The sequence below is a fragment of the Emys orbicularis genome, chromosome 20, assembly GCF_028017835.1.
Source record: "Emys orbicularis isolate rEmyOrb1 chromosome 20, rEmyOrb1.hap1, whole genome shotgun sequence".
Taxonomy (NCBI): domain Eukaryota; kingdom Metazoa; phylum Chordata; order Testudines; family Emydidae; genus Emys; species Emys orbicularis.
Window position 1 is genome coordinate 15581680 of NC_088702.1, and position 9625 is coordinate 15591304.

At 53.1% G+C, this 9625-nt stretch overlaps 1 protein-coding gene across 1 annotated transcript in view; it reads right to left on the reverse strand.

Annotated features, from left to right (window-relative positions):
- LOC135892785 (junctional adhesion molecule A-like) overlaps positions 1-334 on the reverse strand; it is an 89451-nt gene extending 89117 nt beyond the window's left edge. The window contains exon 1 of the mRNA XM_065420584.1: positions 257-334. The gene's annotated coding sequence lies outside the window, so the exon portion shown is untranslated. The remainder of the gene's footprint in view (positions 1-256) is intronic.
- Between the last annotated feature and the right edge of the window lie 9291 nt (positions 335-9625).

Below are 9625 nucleotides of genomic sequence, written 5' to 3' on the forward strand. Positions count from 1 at the left end.
ACTGCCCCTACCCCCCCTTCCTGTAACCTCCCCCCCGCCCACCTCACTGCCCCTACCCCCTTCCTCTACCCTCCCCCCACCCACCTCACTGCCCCTCCCCCCCCCTTCCTCTACCCTCCCCTCCCCCCGCCTGCTTGCCTCACTGCCCCTACCGTTCCCCTCGCCCGCCTCACTGCCCCTACCGTTCCCCTCGCCCGCCTCACTGCCCCGCGCCCCCTCGGTCTGACCGCCCCCCCCGCCCCGGCGCGGCACTCACAGGAGCTGACGCTGAGGAGCAGTAAGTGGAGCCGGCCCCGGGCCCAGCCATCGCCGCGCACCCAGCTACCCACAGAGCTCTGCGCGATGCCGCCCGCCGCTGCCTGACTGAGCCCCACCCGGTCCCGCTCACCGCCCGCAGGTGAGGCCCCACCCTTTCCCCAGGTGAGGCCCCGCCCTCTGTGCCCCCATTGGCTCCCGGACCACGCCCACCGCCCCGTGCACCCCGCCCCCAAGTGCTGATTGGATGCCGCTACGGTGTCGTCAACCAATAATATAGTCAACCCTGTGCCCTGACTGTCTCACACCTACAGCTCCGCCCTAATTGGCTACCGGTGGGGGCCCTTAACCTCGCCCCCGTGAACTTAGTCCCCGCCCCAAGGCCCTCCCCCCGCCAGGACTCTCTGGTTGCCATGGTGACGGAGGCCACACTCTGCTCGATTGGCCCAAAGAACGCGACCCCCGCTCGGCGCTGATGGGGGCGGGGCTGCACCCAGGGACTGAGGCTCCCCCAAATCAGAGAGGCTGCTGGGAGAAACCTGCCCCCCCGCCCTGCCCCCAGCCCAGCTCACCCCCCACCCGTGTCCTGCACCCAGCCTCCTCCCCACGGCCTAGCTCACCCCCTTCCTGCACCTCCCTGTGGCCCAAGGTCCCCCCCACCCGACCCCCCAGTCCCTGCACCCAGGCTGAGCCCCACACACACCTTCCCTGTGGCCAGGAACCCGTCTGGCCAGGTCATGTCTCCCTCCTGCATCACCCAAGCCAGCCAGCCTTCCTCCCAAACCCTGTGGCCTGGCCCAGCTCAGTCCCCACCCCATGGTACCCCCCTTCTAGGATGACCAGATACCAAGTGTGAAAAATCGTGTCAGGGGGTAGGGGGTAATAGGTCCCTATATAAGAAAAAGCCCCCCAAATCAGGACTGTCCCTATAAAATCGGGACATCTGGTCACCCTACCCCCTTCCCAAGCCCAGCCCCACGCCCTGCCCCTTGTGGCCCAGCACCCCACCCTGCCGCCTGGTCTTAGTCTGACAGGGCGGCCTGAGGCTGGGTGCTGGGGAAAGGCTCCCCCCCCTCAGGCTCTGGCCCTGTCTCTATTCAGGGCCACATGAGCGGGTCTGAGCCAGGCAGTGCAAACTGAAGTTCCAGGTGGCAGCAACAGTTTCACCAGGAGAGCAGGAGAAACAGCATTTCCCTCCCCCAGGGGAATCCTGATTTTTGGGAAATGTTATCCGCAGAACAGAAAGTCCAAACACATTCCATTCGGTGACCTCGAAACATTTTGATCCTGCTGAACCATCATCATGTAACGTAACATATGAAGTACGTCATATGCACAGATGCTATATAGACCATTGCAATCAGGTCACAGATTTATGGGCAGACTTTATAGGCATGGAGGAATAAATTGGCAGGTTAAGAACATAAGAACAGCCATACTGGGTCAGACCAAAGGTCCATCAAGCCCAGTATCCTGTCTTCCGACAGTGGCCAATGGCAGGTGCCCCAAAGGCAATGAACAGACAGGTTATCATCAAGTGATCCATGCCCTGTCACCCAATCCCAGCTTCTGGCAAACAGAGGCTAGGGACACCATTCCTGCCCATCCTGGCTAGTAGCCATTGATGGACCTATCTTCCATGAATCTATCTAGCTCCCTTTTGAACCCTGTTATAGTATTGGCCTTCACAACACCCTCTGGCAAGGAGTTCCAGAGGTTGACAGTGCGTTGCGTGAAAAAAATACTTTCTTGTGTTTGTTTGCTACCTACTAATTTCATTTGGTGCCCCCTTGTTCTTGTATTATGAGAAGGAGTAAATAACACTTCCTTATTTACTTTCTCTATACCACTCATGATTTTATAGACCTCTATCATATCCCCCCTTAGTCGCCTCTTTTCCAAGCTAAAATGTCCCATTCTTATTAATCTCTCCTCATTCAGGTCTATACCCCTAATCATTCTTGTTGCCCTTTTCTGAACCTTTTCCAATTGCAATATAACTTTTTTGAGATGGGTCAACCACATCTGCATGCAGTATTCAACCTGTGGGTGAACCAGGGATTTATATAGAGGCAATATGATATTTTCTGTCTTATTATCTATCCCTTTCTTGATGATTCCCAACATTCTGTTTGCTTTTTTGACTGCCACTGCACATTGAGTGGATGATTTCAGAGAACTATCCACAATGACGCCAAGATCTCGTTCTTGAGTGGTAACAGCTAATTTAGACCCCACCATTGTATATGTATAGTTAGGACTATGTTTTCCAATGTGCATTACTTTGCATTTATCAACATTAAATTTCATCTGCCATTTTGCTGCCCAGTCACCCAGTTTTGTGAGATCCTTTTGTAGCTCTTTGCAGTCTGCCTGGGACTTAACTATCTTGAGTAGTTTTGTATCATCTGCAAATTTTGCCACCTCACTGTTTACCCCTTTTTCCCGATCGTTTATGAATATGTTAAATAGGACTGGGCCCATTGGTTTCCATTAGCCAGCTCCAGTCAGCCTGATTCAGAGAAAGGTGGAGGGAGTCAGCGGTTGCAAAAAATCAGACACTGTTTTTCTTCTCTGTTACTCTGTGTGTCCCTACAAGGTGTGTTGATTGCTACAATATTACTTGTGGTGAGGGGGACAATGGGGCTCACCTCCCGGGTACTGTGGACATTGTTATCACTGGTGGACGAGGGCCCTTCGTTTTCAGTTTTTATTTATTTTTTCCTGGGAATTGATCAGTGTTTATTACCACAACAATAACAAAAAAAACTTCTAATAATGTTTATGGGTAAATATCGGAGTTTATTTTGGTGGTCTGAAAGATGGGGGGGGAGTATTCAGTAAATTAATGCTTTCAATTCCATTAATCGATGTGGTTTGCTGCAGAACTAAAGCACAAGGCCACCTCTGAGTTTAAGAAAATAATATATCTCTGATCCCCAAATAAAAGTTATCATTTGAATAAAGAGTTTACTGTTGTAGACTTAGAACTATTAGCCTATAAATATTTACAGTAAAATCTTTTTTATCCGGCATGTTGGGAGTATGGGGGATGCCAGTAAGTGAAAAATTCCGGTTAACTAAAAGGGACGGAGTTTGGGTGCGGGAGGGGAGTGCAGGGCTGGGGGTTAGGGCACGGGAGGAGGTGCAGGATGCAGACTCTGGGAGGGAGTTTGGGTGTGGGAGGGAGCTAGGGGCGTGGGAGGGATTTTGGGGTGCCGGATCTGGGGGGGGCGATCAGCTTGGGCGGCTTCCTGCAAGCAGTGACCTGTCCTTGCTGCTCCTAGGTGGACATGCTGCAAGCGGGTCTGCACGCTGCCCCTGCCCCAGCTTGAGCGCTGGCTCCGCAGCTCCCATTGGCCACGGTTCCCGGCCAATGGGAGTTGCAGGAGCGGCACCTGTGGGCAGAGGCAGCGTGCAGAGCCGCCTAGTCATGCCTCTGCCTAGGAGCAGCAGGGACAGATGGCCGTTTCCAGGGAGCCACACGGAGCCAAGTAGGGAGCCTACCGGCCCTGCATCAACCAGAGCATAAACCGGACTTTCTATGAAAATTTGAAATGCCGGTTTAAAGGGCTTTCCAGTTGGTACAGGGCCAGATAGCACCGTTTTTACTGTACATTTAATAATTGGGCCACACAATTTGCAGCACATACACTCAAATTCATCCTTTTCTCCTGTTTTTCTTTTTTTTTAAACTTTCAAATACTTCCTTGTGTTCTGAAACGTATTCTCATACAGATTTTCATTTTCTTCCCATTTTAGTGTGTCAAATCTTTAAACCATTATCTGCTAACAGCTTGAAATGTGTACGTGGTGGGCATGAGATTCATCAGTACGTTCAGATGCGCACGCACTTCAGAGCTTGCGTGCGTGCATGCGTGCCTGTTTGTTTATTGTGTGTATCTTCTAACCCAGTGAAAAGAACAGGAGTACTTGTGGCACCTTAGAGACTAACAAATTTATTAGAGCATAAGCTTTCGTGGGCTACAACCCACTTCTTCGGATGCATAAATTTGTTAGTCTCTAAGGTGCCACAAGTACTCCTGTTCTTTTTGCGGATACAGACTAACACGGCTGCTACTCTGAATTCTAGCCCAGTGGTTCTCAAACTTTTGTACTGGTGATACCTTTCACATAGCAACCCTCTGAGTGCGACCCCCCCATATAAATTATATATTTAACACCATTATAAATGCTGGCGGCAAAGCGGGGTTTGGGGTGGAGGCTGGCAGCTCGCGACCCCCCATGTAATAACCTTGTGACCCCCTGACAGGTCCTGATCCCCAGTTTGAGAACCACTGTCCTCTCTCTGTGCTGTCAGACTCTGATTTGCAGGCAAGCGCCTGCTTTTGACGGGGCCTGACTTTTGCTCATAGCGTAACTTTTGCTGATTTTGGTTCAGGCCTCAGGTCTTGCACTAGGCCCGTGCTTCAGGCTCTCTTTCTACTACGGTAGTTACAATCACAGCAGAAAGTGCAAGTTTCAAAACTCCCCTCCCTTATTCCCATCAAATGTTGTACTAAGACATGGCGCTGATTGTGATGATTAGCTTTGGAGTTCCTCGCTCCAGTCCCTGCCACGGCGAGTACAGCCTGCCAGGGGCCGGGCGCAGGGAAAAGGAAGAGGCCAGTACGATTTTTGGCTGTATGAAACAATAATATTTTGGTCCCTATTTCTGCACAGAAACTTGGCACGGTTTTCCACAGGCAGTGGTGATTTTAGCTGCTAGCTTGCTCACGAAGGCGCAGAGCACAGCTGCTGCTGGTGTCCCAAAACTGCCAGGGTTTATGTGTCACTAGCCTGGTTGGTGCAATGGTGCCAGCTGAATTCATGGTCAAGTGGCATGGGAAAGTGTTCTACTGCAGAGGAAGAAATAAGGCTGCTACCCTAGAAACCTGTGGGAGAGGATCACAGAGTACCTCCGTGAAAGTTTCATTGAGATCTCTCAAGAGGCTACATAGGACATCCCTGTGTACATAAACAACCCCTCCCCTGCCTCCCCTAACCCAGCAGAAGGAAACGCTGATGCCAACTCTCTCTGTGTGTTGTACCTCTTCCTCTTCTCATACAAGTAAAATGATGAAAAGTTGATACCTGTGTCTTGAAACATTTCCAGGGAAAATGCATGCACGCACTTACGCAAGGTTCTTCCCCTTCAGCAGGCTCGTCCATGCTTGCCTGGTGGGACTGGCTAGACTGTGGCAGCATCTCAAACAGGTGCTGGCTCACAGCAAAGCTGCCCTGCCACTGGGTCTCCCCCTCTTCCTCCCACAGCGGGGGTCTGGCTCAGGCTCCTCTGAGGTAGTTACGGTGGTTGCATATAGAGCAGGCAGCTCAGTGTAAAAGCTGCAGGTCTGTGGCTCAGCACCAGGTCAATTGTTGGCCTCCCTGGGCGCGGGGTCTGCCCACTGCAGTTCCTTTGCTTCCATCCGGCACCTCTACTGATCCCCGTTGTACCCCTCTGGCTGCATTCCCCCAGGCAATCTTCATAGAGATCCACAGCCTCTTCTCCCCCCAGGCCCAGGAGCTCCAATAGCTCCAGTCTACTCTAGATCAGAGTGCATTTGGAGCATGTAGCCAGCATACTTGATTGGGCAATTGCACGCAACAAAGGCGAGCTGCTAGGTGTGCTCGCCCAGCTGCGCAATCAGGAAAAGGCATTTCAAAAATATGTGGGGGGTTTTAAAAGGACGGGGGGAGGGGAAGTTGTTTCCAGTCTCTGGAGGCTGGGTCACGGAGTTCACAATTGTGACCAGAGCAGCCACTGTTTGGTATTGTGGGACAGCTGCTGGAGGACTGTAAGGGTCAGCTCTCCTACTGCTATAGGTCGACCACAGTGCAATACCAGTAGGGAAGGTGGTTTTCCAGTATTGCCTTATTGGGGCACTTCATGGAAGCAGGAGACAGTTTGAGCCTAGACACACACAGCTAGGGTTGGTGCACGGTGGCTTACATCAACCTCACTTTCTAGTGTAGAAAGGCCACCTCCCTGCAGGATGTAGCTGCATTTACACCAGGGTTTTTGTCAACATCACTATGTTGCTGGGGTAGGAGGCGTCACACCCCTGCCACTATAACTTTACTGTGTAGACTAGGCCTTAGTTCTGTTTAAGTGCACTTAACTTAAACCTGACTTAAGCTAAAGCAAAATAAGTGGCTCTTAAACTGAAATAGAAGCGTCCAGAGAGGTCTGCAGCAATTTAACTGACTGTTTCAGACAACGCCTTAAGTTAAACCAGTGCAGTTTTCCTGTGTAGACAAGAGCTTAGATCATAGCTTAAAAAGAACCAACTTCCATGTGCTCCGGAGTTCCCTGTTCCCCACTGCTCTCTGGAGCAGAGCCTCCGAGGTGCTGGGATCAGCTGCAAGATGCCACCCGTTCGTTGTGTTCCACTTCCCGCTGGCAGAGGGGAGACACGTTTGCCAGGATGTGACAACACCCGTGGATTATTCAGAACAACTCCAGGGGTTGCTTGTCATGCTCTAGACCAGGGGTCTCAAACACGCGGCCCACGTGGTTATTTTCTGCAGCCCGCGAGCCCCTCGCAGCCCCCCAGCCCTCCCCCAGTGTTTACCTAGAGCGGCTCCGGCCGGCCGTGCACCGGGGGCAGGGCAGGCTCCCTGCCTGCCTGCCCTGCACCGCTCCAGGAAGAGGCTGGAACGTGGGGAAGTGGGGGCGGAGGGGCTGTGTGTTGCTGTTGCTTCAGGCAGCGCCCCCAGCAGCTCACATTGGCCGGGAACGGGGAACCGTGGCCAATGGGAGCTGCTGGGGGCAGTGTCTGAAGCAACAGAAACAGCCCCTCCACCCCCCTTCCAGCCTCTTCCCAGAGCAGCATGGGGGCGGGGCGGGGCGGGGCGGGGCAGGGCAGGGAGCCTGCCCTGCCCCTGGTATGCGCCGGGCCAGATCCTGCCTCCTGAACCCCCTGCCCTGAGCCCCCTGCCTCACCCCGCACCCCTCCTGCAGCCCAACCCACTGCCCTGAGCCCCCTGCTGCACCCCGCACTCCTCTTGCACCCCAACCCACTGCTGCCCCCTGCTGTACCTCACACCTCCTGCACCCCACACCCCAACTCCCTGCCCTGAGCCCCCACCTCCACCCCCTGGGGGCAGGGAGGGGGCAGAGTTGGGGTGGGGATTTCAGGGAAGGGGTTGGAATGGGGGCAGGGAAGAGGCGGGGCAGGGGCAGGGCCTCATGGAAGAGGTGGAGTGGGGGCGGGGCCAAGTGCAGCAGGGGGGAGGTGTCAGTAATGCAGCCCTCGGGCCAATGTACTAGTCCTCATGTGGCCCTCATGGTCATTTGAGTTTGAGACCCCTGCTCTAGACGAGGGATTTTCAATGGGTGGATCACGACTGTCCCAGGAGATCAGGAAAGGCCAGCAGTGGGGTCATGAGGCGTTGAAAATATTACAGTCTAAACCAAAGAAAAGTCTCGCTCCCCCCATCCCCTGACCCTTCAAGATGAGGTATTCTCCACCCTCCCACACATCAATTCTATATTCTAAGTGTAGGTCTGTGCTTAAAACCCTGCGGCAGCACTTCAATGTAAATACTCACTATAACTATAGTGCTGGGAGAGGTTCTCTCAACACTGGAGATAATCCACCTCCCCGAGAGGTGGTAGCTCGGTCAACAGAAGAATTCTTCCATCCGTCTAGCTCTGTCTGCACTAGGGGTTAGGTTGGCATAGCTACATCTCGGAGGGAGGGGGGAGAGGAGGGGATTTTTCACACACCACACACCTCCCCCCCAAAAGACCAAGAGATCTAGTTTTGCCAATGCAAGTTCTGCATGCAGACCAGCCCTAAGCATGGTCAGAAATGAGACATTTTTTATTGTTATTGGGGAGGTTGTGCAATTTTTTTAATGTGAATAAGGGCTCACCCATGTGAAGAGGCTGAGAAACACAAATCCGTACAAAGACTTTAATATAATCTAAAACCTGGCTGACCCTGAGCAATTTCCACTGTTGTCTTGTTGCCATCATACAATCGTAGATTAGGGTTGGAAGAGACCTCAGGAGGACATCTAGTCCAACCCCCTGCTCAAAGCAGGACCAACACCAACTAAATCATCCCAGCCAAGGCTTTGTCAAGCTGGGCCTTAAAAACCTCTAAGGATGGAGATTCCACCACCTTCCTAAGTAACCCATTCTAGTGCTTCACCACCCTCCTAGTGAAATAGTGTTTCCTAATATCCAACCTAGACCCTGCCCCCCCCCCCAGCAACTTGAGACCATTGCTCCTTGCTCTGTCATCTGCCACCACTAAGACCAGCCAAGCTCCATCCTCTTTGGAACCCTCCTTCAGGTAGTTGAAGGCTGCTATCAAATTCCCCCTCACTCTTCTCTTCTGCAGACTAAATAACCCCAGTTCCCCCAGCCTCTCCTCATAAGTCATGTGCCCCACCCCCCTAATCATTTTCATTGCCCTCCACTGGACTCTCTCCAATTTGTCCACATCCCTTGGGGGGGGGGAGGAGGAGAGGGGGAGAAGAAGACGACAGATGGACCAAAACTGGACGCAATACTCCAGGTGTGGCCTTACCCGTGCCAAATAGAGGGGAATAATCACTTCCCTCGATCTGCTGACAATGCTTCTATTAATGCAGCCCAATATGCCGTCGGCCTTCTTGGCAACAAGGGCACACTGCTGACTCATATCCAGCTTCTCGTCCACTGTAATCCCCAGGTCCTTTTCTGCAGAACTGCTGCTTAGCCAGTCAGTCCCCAGCCTGTAGCAGTGCATGGGATTCTTCCATCCTTCACATACGTCCCATCCCTTATCAGAGCCATGTACTACATCGGAGGAAATGCTAGAGAGCTCTCTTTTCCAGGAGTGGCTGCAGAGAAAATCCCCCGTGCAGAGGTGGCTGAGGGGCACCCAGTATGTTATAGAAATAGCAGGCTACAGGTGGAAGTGGCAGATTCAGCTGAAGAATTGATGGTCATTTTCCTACCCCACCTCAATCTACCTCCTTAAGAGCGGAGGACTTACCCCATAGGAAGCGTATGGGTGGGGGTCCCAGATTCCCAGGGGAGCTGGGGGAGATGGAGTGAATGTGGGGGTGCAGATATCTCCCCCCCAATAAAGTGCCTGAATCCCCCAGCTGCTATCGGGGGCAGGAGGAGTGACTACATTTGGAGCAGGTGAGACACTGGGCTGGAAGGTGAGGCAGAAAGCAGAGTGGCAGCTTCTCAGACAGGTGCATTAGCCAAGAGCCCACCAGGGCCCAGAGCGTTCCCATCCCAGCACCGGGCATCAGCAGCAATAGGACGACGTTGCAGCAAGGAAGCAAAGGAAGAATCCTCAGGGTAAAGCCAGCTGCTGGGCGTGGAGGGACAGACACCAGCCCTCGCGGAGTCATTTCCACT